Genomic DNA, 24,353 nt, shown 5'->3' with positions numbered 1-24,353 from the left:
ACAGTGTACTCTATTCTTCTATTTTACAACAGAATATTCATGACAAATCTGGGCGCTGTTGCTCAGAGCAGAAGGGGCTAAGAACATCAGCATGGTGACTCCGCTACCAACAACCATCTACTTCACAACCCACTAACCAGGAGTACCCAATTAATCTTGCGATTTGAACCAACAAGCTTCTGGCATCTGCCATCCCATCCAGAATCATTATCAGTGTCCACAGTGTCATACACAGCATTGGTCCATCAAGACTGGGATAGTCCAGCATCAGTTGGAATAGTGCATCTGATATCCATGTATAGCTGTCATGTTGGTTCTTTATCAACATGTCCTCAGTGGAAAGCTCTGTTTGTTCATTACAGGGTGTTTGTTATGTTTCAGGATATTTTTTTCCTCGCATTGAGCCCGGAGCAAAAATTACATGAAACATTAGTTCATTCAGGTAATCCAGTTTATGGATGGAGGCTGTATACCTACAGGGCATTGATGATTTAAGAATATTTTAGATCTGCTTTACTGTGTTAACAAAATACAGCCATCATGCTGTTCTGGTATTTTCACTTGCATGAAAGAGTGCAGTATATTGACACTGAATTCTATTTTTAAAATATCTTCTTGTTCCACTTGTTTACCTTTCATGAGATTTAATGAAGTGTTTCTGCATTTTAATGTCTATCCATAACTAGCTGAATTATATATTACCATAACTTTTGTTAGGGGCATATTTTCCATGGAGAACTATTGATATGTTCAGGTTGTGGTGTACTTTCTCAAAGTTGTTGAGGACAGGTCCTTCTCAGCTGAGAGCACCTCTTCCAGCTTTGAGCACGTCACGCTGCCACTGCCAAAACACTAAAGATGATGAAACTGCCTCTTTAATTACCCTGCAGATCTATGCCAGGAACCATCAGCTGTCGGCAACCATTAATGCGTCTGTGATAACCGTTCTTCTTGGCAAAGTTTAAAGAACAACGGATATATCATGGTACGAATAGCGGCTAATAACGTTGTTTACTGTCATGGCTACATTGGCGGATGAGCTTGTGAAATTAGGATGTGGAGGAATTCTGCTTCCGTTTTCCAAACTGAGATTCCATTTACACTAAGCTTTTTCGCTGGAGTCTTAAAGAATAGAGCACATTTATCATTCCCAAAGACAGCTTATTTACAAATCTGTGCACTGAGCTGATAATTCAAATATTAGTCTCCTGAATGAGTGGAGACATTGGCGGAGACACTCAATTATTATACTCAATGTAAAGATCACATACGACCTGACATTTTGATAATAGATGCATGTTATTCACATGGGCTTGAATTTAATATATATTTTTTTTCTCTGACAATTTCAAGAGGGAGACGAGAAGCGGCCATGATGGTAGCGTAATGTGTGTGCGTCTGCGCCGTCGGGTGCACAGACATAATAATCAGGTCAAAAACTGTTTCATTAGAGAAGATTCCATCTGACCTTTCTGCGACAAGAGCTGCAGCATTCTAATTTCCCATGAAATAGCGCGCATCAATAAGTTTGACATTTAAGATGCCGAAGAGCACAATGTGCTGGGCTGGCACAGTAACTGCAGTGAGAAAGACGGGACTGACCCGGATTAAACGTCCAGGATGGGAACACAAATAACATATTAATGCCGCTTCCATTTTTGATATAAGGTCTCAGCCGGTTGGCTGTCTGGCATTTCCCTCTTCGCCTCCGCAGACAAAATAAAGTGACGAGGAGCCGTGGTGAAGAATGGGTGTAGAACACATTACTCATCTGTTTATCTCTGCTGATGATTGTAACTAGCCAATTTGACACGGTCAATTTATTTTGTGACTAATTAGGAACTCCTGGCTTCTCATTGCCATTATATTTTTCTCTTAGTTCGCTTGTAGCCAAGTGGGTCCACTCCGTAGCCCAGCAAACCGCACACATCCTTCCTGGACTCTGCCCTGGGGCCAGGCACAGGAAGCATTAAGCATGCGGATGATAGCAGGCAACATAGGAAGTGCTGTCCTCTTAAAACGGGTCTCGCAGCATTAAGACGTGGCATTGCGGTTCAGTTCTACCACACTACATCCATCTCTTCCCCCTGGATTCACAGAGGCAGGTCAAACAAAGCAGGCCAAATAATCGATTGTTCTGGTCAAAGATTTTGACAGATTAAACAATGCAAAAAAAACAATGCAGTCATTCATCTTTTATTCATCTCTCCTTGTGGCACCCTCCCTCTCAGTCTATCAGTCTTTCTGTCTCCGTGACGGAGCTTCGCTCTCACCTTCCCCCTCTGCCTTGTTTCCTCCTCTCTTCCTGCATATGTCTGCTCTGCATCATTGTTTCAAGCACTTTTTAATAACCTCTAACCTCTGTCTCCACAGATGAGCTGAGGAGACCGGTGACGGGGTGTGGGGACAGCAGATATGTGAGGTATGCCATCACGTTACGTACGTAGAAGTGCTGACTGCAGATGTGTAGTCACGGTCCACGCCACAGTTACGCATTTAACGACTACAACGCCCAAGGTCAACTAATTAACCTCATGATTAGAAACTCTCAGTGGCAAACTGTAGTAAGCTCACGATCGTGTACACAGGAAAAAAAAACTCACCAGCATTGCTTTATGACTTGCTGAATTATGCCGTAAATGGTGTTTCAAACGAACCACGTCGGTGTCTGTTTGGAAGACGGAGTGTCTTTGAGAGTTTGCATGCTGTGCGGTTTTTAAGCAGCACCTCTTTATGCAGAGCAAGGATTGGTTAAGCTTTGACCTTCAGATGTTGCTTCTTCATGTTCTTATTGCTCTGCTGCATTTAAAGGCGAGTTTGCTAATGCAAAGGGCTTTAAATGCTCTCCTCTCTTCCAGTCATTACCACAGGGTACCAACTACAGTCACTCGCAAAATTATTTCCGTGTCCTCTCTGGTAGTGCAGGCTTTGACCACTCCGTAGAACGCAATTAACAGCACAGACACAATGCCTCACACAAAATATTTTAAAGATGGTGATTTTATGCTAGCTAACTGAGTTGCCCAAATCATCGCTGGGAACAAGTCCCACAGGAAACACACAAACAAAAACCTCTCTTCAGATTGTCAAATGAAAACACGTTTCGGGCGTGGCATAAGGTGATAAGTTGGAGACACGCAATATTATAACTGGGTTAGGCGGACTAATTCATCCGAGAGTGTGACGTGGCAGTTTGAGGCGCAGCTGACTCACAGGAACAATTAGGATTCATTAAGACACCAGTAGCGCTTTCTGGAGTCCCATCAGGGCCGGGTGCTCTTTTCCCTCTTTAGATTTCCCCTGTCTAAAAATAGAATGGTGCAGACTGCACGCACTGGCTTAGTGGACTGTCAGGCTGAGCTCATCTCTATCCAGTCTGCTTATTAGACTCATTTTGCTCATTAAAATTATTTGGGTGCACAGACTGTGGCAGGCAGGCATGCTCTGATGTCGTAAGCGCTGCATAATGTGGTCTATTTTGGGCCAACCGGAGACAGTTTGCTTTATACAGCTTATGATGTTTTATAGCTTAAAACAGTAATAACAGTGAGTTTGCTCTGCTGTCCAAAAGGGTTTAAGGTCCTGAAAGCTTACCCGTCTGTCTCATGGAACACCTTCCAGCTACAGAGCCTCGCTTAACCCACACCAGTAGTACCATTTGTAAATGTGTTTCCTAATAGTGTTGTGTTTGTATTTAGTGATATATGCAGTAGGCGTTGCTTGGAATATCGAAGAATCAATGGATGTTATACACTCATTTTAGATTTTGTTTGCTACTTACAGTGTGGATGCACAATATTTCATAACCTCATAATTTTCATTTGTCCTCGTAAACACACAAAGTGACTTAATTTAGTATATAATACTGGAAATCCTGCTGTGCTTGTGTGTGTGTGTGTGTGTGTGTGTGTGTGTGTGTGTGTGTGTGTGTGTTTGCACACTGTAATCATAGTAATCATTATATTCTTCATTTCCTCTAGTTTCATCCCAGTAGCTTTGAAGTGGGCTGAGTTGATTTAGGCACACACAGCAACACTGACTGTGGAGTCATTTAAACTCATAAGTAAGTCTTTTATAAGCCATGGCAATCTGGTCAGTACATTCAAACATTTATAAGCGTTTTGGAGAGTTGATCAACTTTTATGAATATTTTATTCACAGCACGGCAGGATGAGTCCACTAAAACAGGCCCACATGCTTTTGACTGAGGGAAAACTGCTCAAAGATATTATTCAGTGTTCCAAAAAACGGCCAGTGTGCTGTCACTTGGCATCATATGTACCTTAGAGCTGACAGCATGGATGTGTGAGTGTTTGTTATTGACTGAAGGAGAAGGATGTGTGTGTGTGTGTGTGTGTGTGTGTGTGGCCATGTGTGTCTGTGTGTGCGTGTGTGTGTGTGGGCGTGTGTGTCTGTGTGTGCGTGTGTGTGTGTGTGTGGGTGTGTGTGTCTGTGTGTGTGTGCGTGTGTGTGTGTGTGTGGGTGTGTGTGTCTGTGTGTGTGGGCGTGTGTGTGTGTGTGTGTGTGTGTGTGAGTGTACGCAGGGCTCGTAAACAGCACGGTGCTCATCCACACCGCTGCACCTCGCCCTGTCCCTGCGCTCTCGCTTCTCACACAATTAATGGCCTTTTTACCACCGCTCCCCTCTTCCCCTTGATCTGTCCGCCAATAACCCCAATCAATTGGATGTGAATTATAGGGTGTAATTAAAGGAATGCCCATTAACGCGGCCCATTGAGGAGGGTAGGAAAAAAAGTTAGGAGAGCAAATGTCCCCCTAAGCGGGTGCTAGTGGCATTTCTGTGAGGAGCAGGGCTCGACGGACTGGGCTCCATGTTTATTAAGTGTCTCAGAGAGGGCGCCTGAGAATTCACTAGACTGGAAATGGCAAAGCTGATCATAGCCGAACCCTCTGGCTTTCCCAGGTTGAAATTGAGCTCCGGACTCGGACTTTGCTCAGTATTGGTTTTCCAGGCCAATCCCAGCCGCTGGATGGGCCATTGCTCACAGTGAAGATATGCGGCCGATGTGCATCGCTTTTGCCTAGACGACCGCCGCAGAGCCGGAGGGTTAAGTGCTTTCGGCGGGGCCGTGGCGTGGTGGAGGGAGGTGGGTGTGCAGACGCGCCAGGGCGCCGCTACCTTCCCGCACTCGAGTCCGTGGGAGTCTGATTTGTTTTGACTTCAAAAGATTCTAAAGAGTGACCTGGTAGGAAGAAGAAAACCCCCCTGATTTTGCCGAGTCATCGCCCTTGAAGTGAGATTACGTTCGGCAGGCTGTGCGAAGTACAGCCTGCAGCGCGCGGGAGCCAGCGGCCGAGTGGATGATGAATTGTACGCGGCGGGCACACACTTGGTGCCTGCAGCTCTCCTGAGAGGGAAGCGTCGCACTCTGGGCCCTCCTCTCTCACAGCGCCACTTGCCAGACTGCAGCTTCTCGGTGCCACAGGAAAAGGGGTAACGCTACCAAAAGAGCTTTTACATATCAGGCAGGAGGAGCATGCAGGGGCTCACTAGATATACAGTTTGGGTTAGTTTTCATTTTTTTATTAAAAGCAGCATATGGTTTATATTATGTTGTTGAATTTCCAGTTTCAAATGTACTGAGGCATGGCTTTGACGGAAAAGAGCTCCATGGGACTAGACACGTAATTTAAGCTCGAGATTACAGACGTCAAACTGAATGCCAAAGTAATCAGCAGTTTTTAGGTCTCCAGGCAGCGCGGCCAAATGATCCGTTGATGTGTATTTATTTAGTCAAATCAATACCAAGTGGAGGTAAGGACTGATTTACTGCATTCTTTACATGGACATTACAGTTAATTAATGAAGAAATTTCAGAGGTCTTACCCATAGCTCACAGGCACACAAAATGTGGCCTTGTACGTGTGCGCGCGAGTGCGCGCGTGTGTGTGTGTGTGTGTGTGTGTGTGTGTTTGTGTGTGTGTGTGTGTGTGTGTGTGTGTGTGTGAATCATAGTAAGACAGTAAAGCTGTTCTCAGGCAACCTCTGTGAGGTTAGTGCAAAGGTCGGTAGCTGTCAGGAAGGCGATAAATTGCTAGTAGGATGTGCCACAGCTGTGTCAATGGAAATGTTGTCTACTCGATCCTGTAGTGGTTTTTTGTGCTATTAATGGCAATTCAAAAGCAAATTCTGTTGAATTCACTTTGCGCCAGGCTGACTAAAAAGTTCATTTTCAGAATATTCATGAAGGACCCCAACAACAACAGTAAATTAAAACACCATGCACCAAAGTCCAGGAAGCCTCGGTTACACGAATATAATCATGAATAGAATCAATCGGCACAACCGTGAATTACCTTCAGGAGAAGTCAGTACTGAACTAGCTCATGGGCAGATGATGCAAGCTTCGCTTTGTCTTTCCCCACTGAGTTCTGTCCTCGTGCCGCGGCGCCACACGAGTTTGGTGAGGAGAGCATGTCACTTTGACACGAGCTGATGTAACAAATTCAGGGGCGTTCTGGTTCCTGCTTGTTTGACAAATTGAAGTTGCCATGATGGTGATTGGAGAAGGGTCAGTGAGGCGAAGCTGCCCAACCTACACCCCCCCACCCCCGACTCAACTAGGGGTGTGTGGTATTGAACTTTTTCATATGGGGGTGTTTGTGACGTTGTTCCTTATCACCTGTGTCCTGTTTTTCAGGGTGTGAACACCCTATGTTCTTAATGCTCTGTTTTGTGTGTGTGTGTGTGTGTATACATATATATATATATATATATATATACCCCATGTTCTTAATGCCCCATTGTGTATATATACCCCATGTTCTTAATGCTCTGTTGTGTGTGTATACATATATATATACCCCATGTTCTTAATGCCCCATTGTGTATATATACCCCGTGTTCTTAATGCTCTGTTGTGTGTGTATACATATATATATACCCCATGTTCTTAATGCCCCATTGTGTATATATACACTGTGTTTTTAATGCCCTGTTGTGTGTGTGTGTGTGTGTATATAATCAATTGTTGTTAATGCCCTGTTGTGTATATTTGCTGTTTTCTTAATGCCCTATTGTGTATATATATGTGTTCTTAATTCCCCGTTGTGTATATATACACCCTGTGTTCTTAATGCTCTGTTGTGTTTGTATATATATACCCCATTTTCTTAATGCCCTGTTGTGTATATAATCTGTGTTCTTAATGCCCCGTTGTGTATATATACCCTGTGTTCTTAATGCCCCGTTGTGTATATATACCCCATGTTTTTAATGCCCTATTGTGTGTATATACCCTGTGTTCTTAATGCCCTGTTGTGTGTGTATATATACCCCATGTTTTTAATGCCCCATTGTGTGTATATACCCTGTGTTCTTAATGCCCTGTTGTGTGTATATATACCCCATGTTTTTAATGCCCCATTGTGTGTATATACCCTGTGTTCTTAATGCCCTGTTGTGTGTATATATACCCCATGTTTTTAATGCCCCATTGTGTGTATATACCCTGTGTTCTTAATGCCCTGTTGTGTGTATATATACCCCATGTTTTTAATGCCCCATTGTGTATACATACCCCGTGTTCTTAATGCCCTGTTGTGTGTATATATACCCCATATTTTATTGCCCCATTGTGTGTATATACCCTGTGTTCTTAATGCCCTGTTGTGTGTGTATGTGTATATATATATACAATATACTTCCCTCCGCTACTCTTGGTGTGTGTGTTTCAGGTGTGTTCCCAAGTCTTGCTGTTTCCCCCTATATAGTTAATTAGTTTTCTCTGTAGCTTCTCTTTAGCATCCCCTGTTAGTTATCTCTTTAGCTTCTATCTAGTTTTCTGTGTCCTGTTGATTCTCTTGATTCTCTTTCCAATTCATGTTCACTTGTAAATTTTTTGTCCTCTACTTTTTAGCTTGTTGTATTATCTTTCTCCTGCTTCCATTCCTGTGCTCTTCAGTTTTGGTTCTGAAAATAGAAGACTTTCAAATCACTTGAAAATGGCAATGAAAATTGACTAGTTAGCTAGCGTTTACAGTCTACTTACGTTTAGTAGCATTACTTTCATTAAGCTCCAAAGCCAGTCAGTTCCAATGACTTCCCACAAGAAAAACAAAAGCATGCCAATTGGCTAAAATGAGTTTCACAAATCATGGTTCAGCTTTACTCCGCTAGTTTGATTGACACAAAGCTCAACAACAAGCACTTCCTGTGTGTTTTACCTATCGTTTCCTTCAGATTCGCCATTTGCACATTTCTGAGGCCTTCTGGTAAAAGGCCACCATAGTTAATATATGGTCACCATTTTATAATACCGTCACCATATTTAAATACCATGGTATACTGAAATACCTCCCTACTGTACCACCGTACCCCAAACGCTGAGCTGGGTAAGGGGGCGGTGCTTTATAAAGGCCCTGGGGGAAATTTGTGGACATTAGTGTAGCATTTGCATTTTGCATTGTCTGGTCTGTCTGCGTTTCGTCTCTCAGGAGTGCGGCAGACTCTGCACTTCAGACTGTGTAGAACATAAATCACTGTTTAGGGCCGCGCCTCTGGAAATAAATATGAAATCGATTTTTACTGTTACTGTTTGATTCGGAGGTGTTTGTCTCGCTAAACAGGATGAATGACAAAAAAAAAAAAAAAAAAAACTGATCAGGAGCTGGAGGCGAACCAAGCATCTGATGATGGGCTTGGGATGGTAAAATGTTGGCTGTGGGAATGTAATGAGAGGTATTCCTGTTCTCTCTTACCCTCCCGCTGCGCTCTCCTCTCTGCACCTGGGCTAACAGCACATATGCAGCCTTCTGAAACAGGACACGGCGTGGCAGTGTGTCTCCGCCACAACGAGGGTTTCTCCACAACACACCTCTTTCGTGAACCTGTCACCAGCAGCTACCGCCTGTTTTCGGGCTCGGGCGTGCGTACGAGAGGGGGGTGTCAGAGGTGCAAAGAACAGCCGGCGAGGGGCGAAGAGGACACGTCACTCTCGCTCGCCCCCTCTGGCCTAACCCCGTCACAGGGCCCGAAAGTCCTCACAACCACCCCCCCCCCCCCCCCCCCCCACCCCTCGGGCCTGCCTGGTGGGGCATCCTGCCCATCTGCTTAAGTATAACCAGGAGTAACAGCATGGAATGGAGTTCTGGAATTCTTCCACGTAGGTTCTACCAGCACCTGCACCGTCCGCTGATCTCCTCGTATATGGAGTGTAGTCTTTTGCATGCCCTGCGTACTGTAGGAGTGCTAGATGTTAATGAAGTCATTATGGAACACTTTGGACTACAGATTGTGACTGGACAGTCAAGGGGACTGGTTGGGTTCGTTGTCGAGGTTATTCGGTGAGTTATGTCATTGTGGTGTGAAACGCCGTACGCTGTCGTGCTTGTGAGGCGGAGCACGATGTGGAGAGGGGGCAGCTGTAAAGCAGCAGATGGCTGGTCTATATTAGAGGTCCTTGCCTCAGGGGCAACATGCTCCTCTGCTGTTACCCAGAACACCCTGTCAGCCTCAGTCAATTTCTACCTGTCTCTTTGTCTCTCAAACTCTCACATAAACAAACGTACACACTCGCGCACAGACACATCTCACATACGTGTCTACGGTGATGCGGCATGTAGCACGATGATGAAACGAGTGAACTCCTACACCTTCTCTGATCTCCTCAAGGTTTACAGATGCTTTCTCAACCGCTCTGAATGTTTCCGGAAAGGGCAGTGTGGTCGCAGGGGAAGACGGCATGAAAGAAAGAGAGAGGGAAGAGGGGGGGGAAGAGAGAGCAGGAAATGGAGAGAGAGACAGAGAGACACCTGGACCTGTCTGGAAAGCTGAAAAGATAAACCCGGTCTTCTAAAAGCCGTCTGCATGTCAGGTGTACAGATGCAGCACTCTCCAGTCAGCAGCGCCCTTTAACACACAGCGGTCTGCCTGTTTCTCTCTCTTCAGAACTGCATTAGAAGGGTTCATTCAGTGCACTGAAGGAAGACAATCACATAACTCAATATAGGCAATAAAAAGACAACCGTGAGACCAGGCCGCACCCGCACAGCCGTTTCAATCTGGTATGCGGTCGTAAAGAGACCAGAAAGCATTACAGCGGCTTTGTAGGGGGAGAAAGGGTGGGGAGACGCTCACCGAATGTCCCGAGTGAGTGTCGTGTGTGGGTGTGGGTGTGAAAGAGACGTGTCCTCTGTTGTCCTCAATGCTGACACTGAGAAATGAGTTTTAGACACACACCCCCACACGTGCACACAGTCTCTGCCGCATATTAATCACCTCTTTTTGCGAAGCACGCTGGGGCTTCACGTTTGCGGGATGTCATAATACTTTATGCTCTGCCGCAGATTAGTGCTGGTATGGTCTGAGCATAAGCGACGGACTGCTCGTATTTCCCGCAGAAGTCTTCGTTAACACAAAGGCCACCACTTCGCATTAGGCATGGCATATTCACGATTTCATTCAGAAGCTAACTTGGAAAGTGTACTCTGATTTTTTAATTTTATTATTTAGAATAAAGCAAGTTGTTTACACTATTACTGTAAACAACTGAAGCAAGAACCTTCTGCTTTATTGGCCAGAGAAGTGTGAACAAAATACTTTTGAGAGTCTATGCTTACACGCAAGTACAGTTAATGCAAACATAATCCTCTTAAAAATCACTAAGGCTTTGAGCCTAAACAGGCTTTTGAGCCTGGATCTTAGTGTTCATGATTTTGTAGTTTGGCCACCAATCTTAACGAGGTTCAGACACACACTAGCAGTTTGTGTGAGGCGCTCACGTTTTGGTAGTGACACTTCGCGCAGCACTTGGGCACGCAGGGCAGCAGCGTCTCCGCAGTACGGCAACAACTGGATCGGCTTATTTTCAGGGTAATATCTTCAGAGGAATAAAGAGCACTGTCGCAACGTGATCGCGCTGCAAATGAAATATCTGGGCAAAACAAATGCATCAGTTAAGATGAAAGCATTGGTACAGCTTCAAAGGCATAAACCATTAATTGTGTCAGAATGGTTCATGCTCATGACAGAAACGACTCACTAATTAAGATAATTAAGCTTGCCTGGCGGCCTTATGCTGAACAGTAAGTTTAAGTGTGGCATGCATGACGTACGTAAGGATTTTACTGGGGGGGGGGACTTTTGTCCCTTGGTTGTCACTGACCCTGTCTGAATGGCAATGCATTAACCACCACAAAGGGAGGCTTGGCAAATGTGTGGCTTTGTTAGTTATGGTTTTGCTCCGGTCGAGTTGCTCTCAGGTGCTCGTTTGTTACTTACAGAGTGGAGGCTTTAATGACTTTAATGAACTGAGTGGAAATGGGCAATTTTACTAATCTGCAGGGGGCATTGTGTTGCTGTTACTGGTGCAAAGTCCAGGAAATGCTTTCAGGAACACGGTGTGTGTGTGTGTGTGTGTGTGTGTGTGTGTGTGTGTGTGTGTGTGTGTGTGTGTGTGTGTGTGTGCATTATATACACTATAAGTGCATCATTTGCACATCAAGTTCGCAATATATATAGTTTGCTTTCTATATATAGAGATAAATGTTGCTGTACTGTGTACATCAGACTGCTCTACATTGATTGTAGCATACTTTAGCATAGAGTATTTTAGTAATTATTGTCTTATTGAAGTTATAAAGTTAGAATTGCTTCAAAATGCCATAACTCAATGAGGGGGGAAAACCCCACAATAAAGTTGACCGTATTGTGGCGATAAAAGGTCTCCATGTAAAGATGTTCATAAAGCTTGCATCTTTTACAAGAGGTTTGCAGGTAATTGATAATTAAAAGTAATTTAATAAGTGAATAAATAAGCCATGGATTAAGGAGCGTAGGTTAAATGCCGGGTTGAGTAACAACTACCTGAATACATGTAACAGCGTTGCATAATCAGGATACAAAAAGGTCACTGTATTCTGTTACGGTTACAGAAAAGGGCAGTAATTACATTACTGGTACATTTCAAAGCTTTGTTAAGGACTAGTACTATTACATTACTGCATTTAAAAGAGGGACTGGTGTTTTCGTTCTTTCTTTCCTCACTTTTATAATAGTTGTAATCAAATTCCCATTACTGTTGACACACAGTAATATTATCAGCACTGAATGGTATATAGTGCGTTTTCTTGGTGGATACAGTAATTGTTTCATGACTTATATTACAGCCTTTGTAACAAACGTAACAGCCCGTTGTTGTACTTCTTACCTCTCCTGCATGGACACCCCTATACCAGCCTTAAATGAATCTGAAGAGGGTGATTCTGTACATGGAGTTGAACTTGAATATGAAAACCCTGTAGCGGCTTCTAAGTGGTGCAATTTACAGTCAGAATGTACACTTATGTTAGCTCTACCTTTGTGAGTTAGATAGGTATTCAATAATAATAATAATAATAATAATAATAATAATAATAATAATGATAATATCAAGCGTAACTTAGCTTGGCTCCTGCCATGTATCAGGTGTACAGACTGGGTGGCCACTGTTCTCACTATGAACTAGAGTCCATTTGGCCGCCAACATGAGCCCAGCAAAAAACGTCACGCCGCCAATGCAGGTCCTTATTCAGAAGGATGCATATGTCCTAAACACAATGGGACAACGCCTGTTAGCTAGCTACCCTATAACTAGTTATATAAAGCCAGTTATAGCTAGCATGCTAACATGCTTTACCTATACACAGTGGAGGCTAAACATGTGGTCACTGACTATTGGCTCTTTCAACAAGCATCATTAAATTTAGCTAGATAGATCGATCATTTTGCCTCCTACATTCTCATTGCCAGCTACATTATTGCGAAACCTCTCAAACAAAAAAACATGTTTTAATAAAAAGACTTACCGTATTATCCACATTGGCTGCAATAAGCAATGGGAAAGCTGTTCCTTTCAACGAGAATGGGCTGGCTAATCCGGAGCTCTATTGAGCTCAGTTTTATAAATGACTTGCTGCAAACTCTTGGGCTGACTGTCATGTCAGCCTCAGAAACTCCAGTCATTTTGCTGTGGTCTCCTTATTTGTTACAGTATGTAGGGAAAGACGGTGTCCCCTCCTACACCCCAACATTTTACCTCACCTGGCATCTCCTAGTAACATCAGAGCAGTGTGGTGTGGAGTGTGGGAGGACAAGGGGTTTTCAGTTGATGAATATGCAGTGCAAGGTAGCCTGTTATTTACTGTAGTCTGTTATTTAATGTTATCTGTGATGTCTATCACATCAAATAAAATGGTCGTTTGTCAATGGTGGTTAGGGGGCAAAATGCAAAAAAAAAGTCTCTCCAGAGGTTTTTTTATGTACTCTACTGTGTACATTAAATGTTCTGCTCATGAATATGAAGATCAGTGTATATGTCCTGTTAATGAGGTTAGAGTAAAGAGTAAACCCTGTTCTGGGACTTTAAGTAAAGCTATCGCGATGACATTTTTCATGATGCAATCAGGTTTGTTTAATTGGTGATGATTTGTAGATTACTGGAGTTCACACCATCAGTCACTGATGTCAGTCACTGAGTTCTCATGTCCTGCAGTTGTTATCAGATGATAAACTCCTTCTTACTCTCTAGTTATAATGCAGTGGGGGGTAAGAACCCTGGATTACAATCTTGTTTTGGACAATCTTGTTTTGGACATGTGCCCCTTCTCAGGAGAGTGCCATGGAGTTTCTATTAGAAGTATGATTTTTGGCAAACTTTCCAAACAGAAGAGTTTGAGCTCATAAGAGTGTGTTTGATTACTATCATCCAGCAAGTCATCACATATTCTATATGATTAACTTTGTTCTCACTGTTTTCAAAACAGTCTATACTCATCGGGGTTGTTTACACTGGTGAAATCTACTGGTTTGACAGGAGTGTAGGGCCTTCTCAAGAATGCTGGGGAAATAGACATGTTAATGAGGACAACTTTGATTCTCTCCTGAGATGTTCATAAGCCTGCAGAAGCTTGAATGAGTTATTGGTGATCAAACTGGCTGTGATTGTAGGTGACCAGTGTTCTGAACCTCTTTGGAAGTTATCGGATTAAAAAATAATTGGAGAGCAAAGGAAATAAAGCTTATTACATTACACTAATATAATCATTTCTTGGACTAGTTTACAGATACATTTAATGTGTAATCTGTACTCTGTAATTGAATGCATTTTAAAGTAACCCTCCAAACCCTGGTTGAAATGCATTTGTCTAAGGAATTTACATTTTAAGGAATTTAAAAGAAACAGCATGGCTTTATCTTCTAAGTATTCTTACATTGGCAACAGAAGGTGAAATATAAATCACACAACCACAAAGCAAATAAAAAGCACTGTTCTAGAAATGGATGAGGAAATGGTGTCAGATAAGGTGGTTGTGGCCAGTCGTGTAAATGTTAGTTTTACTGCAGACACTGAATGATTGGCTGAAAACTGTTACGTTGGTTAAGTCATATTTTAAAGATCGTATCTGGGTGTCGAAAATGAATGGTATTCTCTGCAAAGCAGTAAACTGGTTTTCTCACATTGTCTGTTATATATTAATGTTTTGAAGGGAAACATGATATGAAAGGATATGAAAGAAAATTGCATGCTTCCTTCCTGTTCTTATATTGACTGTGTTCATTTTAATTATTTCAAAGGGCTTGAAGCTGGGCCATGTCAATAGAGGATAGTCAAGGGGTTTCAAAAAGTTTTTTTTTCTTTAATATTTAATGACTCTCATAATTATGAATTATATAGAGCAAGTTGTCAAAGTAATTGAAATGTTACATTTGGCTTAAATGTAAGATTTCACTTAAAATTTGAGGGTGCACATTTAGTTGGTGGCGTGTGTGTGTGAGTGAGTGTGCGAGTGTGTTTGTGTGTGTGCGTGTGTGTCACTTTCTCTCATCCTTTTCATCATCTCACCATGCTTCCTGAGGGTCATGGGGGAACTAAAGCCTTGTGGATGTGTGCAGTGCTTCTATTCAGGTGAATGTTTAATATGTGTGTAGGAACTGTACGTCGCATGTTATTCATGAATGATCAAATATAGCACCTAGCCCTCCCTGACAAAGAGCAGGTCAAAGGTCAAGATCAGCTGAGATTCTGGTCTTTCTCTCCATTTGACACTCTGAGTTTGATTATTCAGTGAGGAAATGTACAGAAGAGAGTCAGGAAGATCGCTGATGACGTGCAAGTTCAGTTCATGTCTCATACATATTGCTTTTCAAATCATATTTCTTTCATTTATAAAAATGATTGTGACATATAGGCGTAGTATAATCTGAATCAGAGAAGGGAGGGGGAGTTTCCTAAATTCCACAAAAAAAAAACTCCACAACTTTGATTTGAAACTACCCTGCTCTCCTCCTCTAGGAAGACTGTGTGGTGGCGTATGAGACTGTACTGCATTGTGGAAATTGAAGCGAGATGATTCATAACTCATCCCTCATTCGCATTTGTAACCTTAGTCTTTACGCAAAAATTGCCTCTCCTCAAAGGCAGCATTTACCCGCCAAAAAAGAGATCTGCAGTTCCACAGTCAGAGCACGCTACAGGGGGCCGTTAAAGGTCCACCGGGCCTGGACGTGATGCACACCCATCACGGTGTGGTGCGAAGGCTTGCCCAGGACTTTTTCATTCCAGTAGTGGAACTCATCAGATAGACTGCTGTGGTAAAAACCATCAAGGGGGAATGGCTGCCATTTTGTTAGCCCTCATCCAGTCAGTGCTTCAAGGATGTTTCAGAGTGAAGAACAGACAGCACTGGAACATACAGTTCCCCAGGAAGCTCCCTTTGGTACTGGCTTTTGGAGGTTGTTAGTCTTCTTTCTTTCTTTCTTTTTGATCAACATGGGAACGTAGGTGTGTGCCTTTGCCTCTCAGCAGTCTGTGAAGGACTTCTCAGCGTGGGGGAGGAGTCCCATGTGTGGTGGGGTTTAGTGGCCCACTGAGACCAGGCTGAATAAGTGGTCTGTTCCAAGGCAGATGTCAGATGACCTTATTAAACATGGGCGTGGCTTTTTTGTCATCTGGTGTCTGGTGGAATCGTTTCCCCACTCGCATAAAGTTCAGCTAAAGTTCACATGGCGACTGCATGTCTTTTGCACAATGTCGTTCGATTTCACAGAGGAAATAAATGTTAGGTTTCATTTAGTTCTAATTGGTGTCAGGATCATTGTAATACACTTACTGGCCTGTTTATTAGGAACACCTCCCTGGAGTTACACCTAATAGATGTACCGGTAAGACGAAGGAACGAATTCCCCTCCTGTAGGTTTGGAATTCAGTACATATTGGAGATTTGCCTGCCCTTGCATACCTACTAAATTTGGCTATTAATGGATGAAACGAATCAGGGGTATTTGTGCAGAAAAACCAAGAATATGTGCAGGGCCCTTGCCCTCCGGGACCCAAGTTTAATACCTTGGATTTACATACCTGATTTACATGCATGCCTAATTTACATAGTCCATCTGTGGCAATGCAGTTTGTGTTAGTCATCTCCAGGGGCATTGGCTGGGTATGCAAAAAAAATCCTGTAACATACCTTTTTAAATTGACTGTAGTGCACACTGTTTTAATAAATCATAGATGGAAGAAATCACTGGTGGCTGACATAGAGACATTCAGGCCTTACACCCTGAGGGCCTGCCCCTAACAACGCCCCTGGTCATCTCCTATACCGTTACGGTTTCACACCAGAAGTTCACTATTGGCTGGCTATTTTGGGGTGGAGGACCACTGTCAGCTCAGCAGAGACAGCGATTAGCATAAAATGCCAGCAAAAGTGCAGCACCTGATACAAGTGTAACACCCACGATTGGTCCATTGCCTTGTTATTGTCCCTGCTACCACCTAAACACCATACGCTCAACAGAGATGACGTCAAAAACTGAGTGTCTATGGTAATGGGATAAAAGATGGTTTACTAACTGCACATAGCATCAAATGGGACACTGTTTGGAACCGTATATATATGAAGCAGAGTACCTATAGAGTAGATGTTGCACTAAAGTGGTACTGAATGTACATACAGCCAAATGCTTTTAATGAAGTGTCCTGTGGGTTTACACTGTTTCCATAACAAAACCGAAGAGGAACCCAGTTAACTCCACTGAGTGAATTTAGCAACTTATTTTCCTTATAGGCCATAATGCAATGCAGTAAGTAATCAAGGATATGGTCATGGGTGAGCAATATTGAAGAGTCGTCCCTTGAAAAGGGAATGTTTGATTCATATTTGTGAATGTATAAAAATGCATAAGAGACACTTATTTTATGCAGTTCCTGTTGTGGTGTTATAAGAGCCATTGGACTTCACATTTTCTGACTGGTACTGGGCCAGAACCAGAGGATAAGCACTTCATAGCTACCGCTTTGCATAATTACGCTTTTGACAATGGCAAGACTTTCGCTCATACATGGCTACGCTGTTAAATTAGTGCAGTTCTTCTTGTATTATTTTGCCATTAGTTAGCAGATAGTGGTACAGATGTGTGAACATTAAGATCGATGAATTTGGCTGAAATAACAGAATACCCATTTATTGTATAAATGTTCTAATTTCAAAATATGTATGGAATTTTAAAAAAAAGGTTTCACATATGTTTTTGAGAAGATTCCCTGGTGTCCGTGACATGAGAAAATGCTCATAATGTAACGTTTCAACCAGGAAAACACGGATCCAGATGCGGAGTACTGATGTTTTTATTTCTTGAATGAATACGGAGTACTCGCACAGGTGAATAACTCCGTGTGGTGTGTGCAGTGTGTGAGTGCGGTTGTTGTGGTCAGGACGGTCCGAGTTCACGCTGGGTAGACAGATGGCTGGAGGTACAAAAGGGCTAGGCTGGAGACGAGGCCTGGAACGAGAGCAGAGGTCAAAACACAGGAGAGCAATCAGGAGATAACGCTTGGTAGATGGCATGCCAACAATACTTCGCAACCCGGAAGATAGAGGAGGAAGCTTAAATAGTGTGAAAGGGGAGGGGCGATGAGCGGCAGGTGAAACGCATCACACGGCGATCATGTGCTGTTCCTGACAGTACCCCCCCTCCGACGAGCGGCTCCAGCCGCAACAGACCGGTTAGAAGGGGGCCGGCCACGACGCCTAGGAGCAGGGAAGTGAGGATGAGCAGCGTGGAATTCGGCGAGAAGAGGGGGGTCCAACACATCCCGCGCGGGGATCCATGCACGTTCCTCGGGACCGTAGCCCTCCCACTCGATCAGATACTGAAGCCCACCCCGACGCCGACGGGACTCCAGAATGGCATGGATAAGGTAAGCGGGGCGCCCGTTGAGCTCCAGCGGTTCAGGTGGCTTGGCAAGAGATGGCGCCGCAGACATAGGACTGTAGAACACTGGTTTAAGCAGAGAAACGTGGAAAACTGGATGGACGCGATGCTGAGGGGGCAGTTGAAGTTCATACGAGACGGCGTTGACTCGCCGCAGGACCTTGAATGGACCGACGTATTTAGGGCTGAGTTTCTTGCATCGTTGCCGCAGGTTCAAGTCTCGCGTGGACAGCCACACCCTCTGCCCCGGGTGGTAGACCAGTGTGGGTAACCGGCGACGGTCTGCATGGAGTTTCCGGGTGTGAAGAGCGCGTCGCAGGTGTACGTGGGCCCATTCCCAAGTGCGCGCACTGTTCTCGAACCAGTTGTCCAGCGCCGGAATGTTTGACGGACTTTCGTCCCAGGGGAAGAAGGCCGGTTGATACCCGTACACACATTGAAAGGGGGTCATTTTGGTGGAGGAATGCATTAGCGAGTTCCGGGCATATTCTGCCCAAGGTAGGTATTTACTCCAGCCCGCCTAGGAAACGCAATATTGCCTCAAAAACCTCCCTATCTCCTGATTTACCCGTTCCACTTCCCCGTTAGCCTGAGGATGGTAGCCGGAGGTGAGACTAACCGTGACCCCGAGCAGTTTGCAGAATTGTTTCCACAATTGTGACGTGAATTGGACACCCCTATCAGAAACAATATCCTCGGGCAACCCGAAGACTCGGAAAACGAAAGTGAAAACGGCCAGGGCGGTTTCCATGGCAGTGGGTAACTTGGGGAACGGAATTAAGCGACACATCTTGGAGAACCTATCGACTACAATGAGAATGACAGTGTTGCCCTCGGACTTCAGTAAATCGGTGATGAAATCCATCGCGATATGGGACCAGGGTCGGCGAGGAATAGCGAGTGGAAGCAACTTTCCTACAGGGAGAGTTCGGGGAGTGCGACTTGTCGCGCAGATGCTGCAAGCTAATATATAATCGCGAACGTCGTCCTTCAGAGATGCCCACCAATAGAGCCGTGATATGAGATGTATGGTGCGTGTAATCCCCGGGTGACCTGTACCCGCTGTATCGTGAGCTAGTTGTAAAAGTCGCCCTCTCATAGACACGGGGACGTACTGTTTTTCTGCCGGGCAATCGTCTGGACTGGGATCTGTGCGTAGTGCTTCCTCCATCTCGCCTTGCAAATTCCACCAAACGGCAGCTAAGAAACAGGTGCATGGCAATATGTACTCCGGTTCCTTTTTTACGGGGTCTTTATCGTGGATGCGTGAGAGGGCATCGGCTTTTGTGTTCTTTGAGCCGGGTCTATAGGAGACAGAAAAACGGAACCGGGAGAAGAACAACGCCCATCTGGCTTGGCGAGGGTTAAGTCGCCTGGCTTCCTTTAAGTACTCCAAATTTTTGTGGTCGGTGTAAACAATAAAAGGATGTTCCGCCCCCTCTAACCAGTGTCTCCACTGTTCTAAGGCGAGTTTCACTGCCAGGAGTTCACGGTTGCCTACATCATAATTTTGTTCTGCTGGTTGCAATTTTTTCGAGTAAAACGCACAAGGGACCAATTTAGGGGGGTTTCCTTGACGCTGGGAGAGAACCGCTCCCACTCCCACCTCAGAGGCGTCGACTTCGACCACGAAGGGAACATGGGGGTCAGGGAGGTGAAGGATGGGTGCAGAGGAGAACGCTCTCTTGAGCATCGAAAACGCCCGGTCAGCCTCAGCCGTCCAGTCAAGGCGCAGACGCTGCCCGCCCCGTAGGAGATTCGTCAGCGGAGCGGCCACGGAACCAAAGCCCCTGATAAAGCGACGGTAAAAGTTCGCGAATCCCAGGAATCGCTGGAGTTCCTTCCACGTTTGAGGCACTGGCCACAGCGCGACTGCAGACGCCTTGTCCATATTCATAGAGATTCCCCCCAGAGACAGAGTACATCCCAGGAATTCTACGGAAGTCCGGTGAAACTCGCATTTCTCAGCTTTTGTGTAGAGGTGATGCTGCCGTAGGCGGGCTAGTACAGCGGAGACGTGCCAGACGTGGTCGGCCTCTGATGAGGAATATATAAGAATGTCATCTATGTAAACGATGACATACTGTCCTATCATGTCTCGGAATATCTCATCCATAAACGCCTGGAAAACTGAGGGGCTGTTAGCTAATCCATACGGCATGACTAGATACTCATAATGACCTCGAGCAGTGACGAAAACAGTTTTCCACTCGTCTCCCTCTCGAATGCGAACGAGATTGTAAGCACTTCGCAAGTGCAACTTCGTAAAGATGCATGCTCCTCTAAGACGCTCCTGTGAAGCGGAGATGAACGGAAGGGGATAAACGAACTTGGACGTGACGGCGTTGAGTGCGCGATAGTCTATACAAGGACGCAGTCCTCCCCCTTTCTTCTCTATAAAGAAGAACCCCGCCGCTACGGGTGATCATGTGCTGTTCCTGACACATAAAACAATGAAGAATATGAAACATTTAATTTAGTTTAGTCAAAGCTGCATTTCCTCCCAAACTATGTAGAAATATGACATTTGTAGAATCATTCTGACATTTCTAGAATGTTCTCAGCTGCTGAAAGGAGATGTCAGCATTTTTTATAGTAAAGCCATTGCCACATTTTCTCAGTTTGCAATAATCTCACTTTTGTATGCTTGGGGAACTGAATATGTCCAGTGTGTTAAATCTTGAACATATGAATGTAATTAAGCCAAACTGTTTTCTGCTTGTATGAGCATACTATTTTTACGAAAAGGATGACGAGCCAGCTATATGTAGCTTTTGAAAGCACTAAGATCAGCATGGCTGAGTTTGCGCTAACTATCTAAAGCCTCTACCTAATCGCTCATGGAGTGCACGGTCATAACTGCACCCTTGTCAATGATTGTGATCCCTACAAGCCAGTTTATGTATTCAAGCACTGCTACAGTTCCCAGTTCTAGCTTTCTGCAAAGAGCTAATTGTCCTTATCGAGGCCATAAATGCGTATTGCCTAGGTAACATTATTTGCAAACTCTGCTTTTCTTATAGCGTTAATATGAACTCCTGTAGATGAGGTACCTAATTGGTATTTTCTTTATCGCCCCTTACATGGCCATTGTGTCCATTACATAAAAGTTGCAAGTTGTGCACATGCAAGTGTGCACAACAATGTAATTCTAATTGTAACAATGTAACAATGTAATTCTAATTGTAACAATGTAATACTAATTACATTGTTGAGTGCGGAGTGATCATTAGAGTTCTTGTAGTCCTTCGTCTCTGCAATCCTGGAGTGATGCCTGTTGCACGTTTGGTTGGTGGCTGGTGTCTGGTGTCTGGGTCCCAAAACCTTTTACATCAGATGCTTCCTGTTCACAAACACACTTTGTCCAAATTGCATTTTGTAACCGAGAATCATTAATTACATCTATCCAAAGTGATGTAACCTACAGAGGCGTCTAGCTAACACGGTTAGTCAAGCCATAGGAGTACAGCCAAGGCAAAATCAGACAGCTTAAAATATGGGATGTCAGCGCTGTATATAATGAAAATGAATCACTTTAATTTCTAATCCTGTGTTGGATTTTCCTTCAGGGGGCTTGTGTCAATTTAGAAGAGAGAGAGAGGTCCCTGGGGGATGAGGTATTTTACCTCATTGAAATAAAAAAGGGAACTGGAGAAAAAATCTGAACCAACTTTTCATATCATAGGGATGCGACGCAAAATGTAGCTGAGCTGTTGCCAACACATTAGTGTCCCTCAGCTGATACTGAAGAACAGTGTTGCTTCGTTTCATTGCTGCAATCAGACACTAGAAGTAAAACAGAATGACTGATGTCCCTGGCTGCAGCTGCGTGTCCTGAGGTGTGTCTGTGATTGTGCGTCACAAGACCTTTCTATACCCCCCACCCCCCATGAGTGGAAGGGCCCTGATTACCTCTAATACAGGCCTGAAGGGAAAGAGGTAATCTTCCCACGACAGCGCGGGTCTGCTGTGCAGCGGCGAGTGCTGCAGACAGTCTGATAATGAGATGAAAATAAGCCCATCTCCTGCATAATGATCTGCATTAGGTCTGCAGCTGAGAGCGGGCGCGGGTCGGCGGAGCCGGGCTACGCTGCTAGCGCTGAGGGCTAAGCTGCCCTTCTACTGAACAATGACCGTGTTCCCCCCTATTAAATCCCAGTCGTTACCGCGGTGGAGGAAATCACGATGCAGGTTTCAGATGGCCGGCATCAACGCTGCGTGTGGACCCGCCCCCTCCCCTCCTAAACGCACGAGAGCAGGTCGCAGCGCTCGCACGGGCCGGTTTGTCAAACAACACATGACCTTGGACACGGAGCGGAACCGAATGCGTGTTGACTCGAGCACAGCTCGAACTTGGATCCAAAGATTTAATATGGGATTTCATTTAATAAGAATGCTTCTAAAACGATGGTGTGTAACTGGAGAATCCGCCGTGGTGCTTCTGTTTACCACAGCCTTGAGTACAGTTCATTCATTACTCTCCTCTGGATGAAGGGGGCACGTCAGTCGAATTGCCCACAGCTGCTTTTCATCAGAAATAAATTTTCCTTCCCCAATAACTTTGATTTTACATTGTTTGGATGCTGTCTTTCATATACTGACTAGTATGTTATCACTTTGGGTTGCCGTTCTCACATTTACATTAGTAATACACGGAGCATTTAATCTGGTACATTTCCACACTGAATCGCTGAGTTGATTTTGCCGTGCCTATTCCAAGCCAATAGTGCGTGTAATATTCTGATCAGGAGATATTATCCCTCAGCCTGGCTTCACGGGGCTAAATAGAGTTGTGTTGTATGATTGCAGATCAGAAGGCAGTACTTGGGGTTGAAAACACAGGATTGTGAAAAGTAATGGTAAAAAGGTGCAATAAGCACCCTCTAGAACCATAAATCAAGATCCCAGTTGTTATGACTGGTGGTTTCACGGCAGCCTGACAGGACAGTGAGAGTGTAGTTTATGTTCGTTAGTGGCATCCCGATCTTAGGCACAGCCGGGCATCTCCTCCGAGCTGACGCATCAGTGCCTCGGCTCCTTTCGGCGCTCGATCAGTGTTCCTCCGCTCAAATCCTTCCCTGATGAACCAAAAGACAGAAGCAGAGGATTATGTCTGTTCTGTAAACAGACGAACACCACCCCACTGTCTCAAGTTGTGCCATATGCTCGTAGGGCAGCTCGTCTCCGCCTTGGTGACGGAACTTGGGCGAAGTAGCCTCGGCGTTCGTCTGCACCGCCCTAATGGATGAAATGATGGCCGACATCTCCCGATTTATTTTTTGTTCTCCCACCTCACCTGTTCTCGTTGATTATGCTAATGGCACGGGCCGAGAGGAGGCGCCGTGCTGTGTGCTGATTGGTGTGCGGCTAGGAGCCTCCGCGCAGGTCTTCGCTCGTAATGAGGTTTCGCAGTTCGGGCCCACAAACTCGCCATCGCCTTTAGATCCTATTACTCTTCTCCCGAGGGCCTCTCGCCTCACAGGTTAGAGATCATTCCAAGAGGCGGAGAGGGAAATATAACGTTGGGAATCGGGACTTTTATTGTAATCACGCATCTGATTAGATGTGCTTTTTATTCATAGTCATCAGCCTGAAGGCTCTGTCCAGACTGTGAAAAAGGCCACAGTGAAGAGCACTGTTTTCCAGAATAGCGTTCCTGTCTCTACTAGGCAATTTTAAATGGCGTGATAGACATATATTCAGAGTCGTTTTATAGATCTGCAGTGGCTTCATTTCATAGTTGGATAACATTGCCCACAAGACTTATATTAACTTCTATTGCTTATATTAGCCTAGGAACTAACACAACCTGTACTGTAAGTATTTTGTTTGCCTAAAGCCCTTGTTCAGTTCCCCTCAGTGCGATCTGTAGTTTCTTCTACTGCCAGTGTAACCATGCTCTTGGTATGGTGTTGACTTACATCTGGCAATCGATCACATACATCTGCTCTGTAGAGATAAATCCTGAATGGTTGGGTTGTTACTAAACCTGTTGCATCTTAGCAGTAAGCTTTCGAAAGACGGCTATGTTTTCTAGATACTAGCTAATTCACTTGTCCGCCCTACTGATTTCTCCATGTTGAAATGACGTGGATATCGCTACAGTGTGGCTAAGTCTTGTATAACACAGTAAACACAG

The 24,353-nt window shown here is 44.5% G+C and overlaps 1 protein-coding gene across 7 annotated transcripts in view; it reads left to right on the top strand.

Annotated features, from left to right (window-relative positions):
• b3galt1b (UDP-Gal:betaGlcNAc beta 1,3-galactosyltransferase, polypeptide 1b) overlaps positions 1-24,353 on the top strand; it is a 72,596-nt gene that overhangs the window by 29,647 nt on the left and 18,596 nt on the right. For 5 of the 7 annotated variants that reach the window (XM_077001213.1, XM_077001216.1, XM_077001215.1 and 2 more), the window contains one exon: positions 2,374-2,422. The exons of the other annotated variants lie outside the window; for them this stretch is intronic. The gene's annotated coding sequence lies outside the window, so the exon portion shown is untranslated. The remainder of the gene's footprint in view (positions 1-2,373; positions 2,423-24,353) is intronic. 7 annotated transcript variants of the gene reach the window in all.

Source organism: Brachyhypopomus gauderio, chromosome 4, assembly GCF_052324685.1.
Source record: "Brachyhypopomus gauderio isolate BG-103 chromosome 4, BGAUD_0.2, whole genome shotgun sequence".
Lineage (NCBI taxonomy): Eukaryota > Metazoa > Chordata > Actinopteri > Gymnotiformes > Hypopomidae > Brachyhypopomus > Brachyhypopomus gauderio.
Note: the sequence above shows the minus strand (reverse complement) of the source record. Positions and strands in the feature narration are given on the sequence as shown.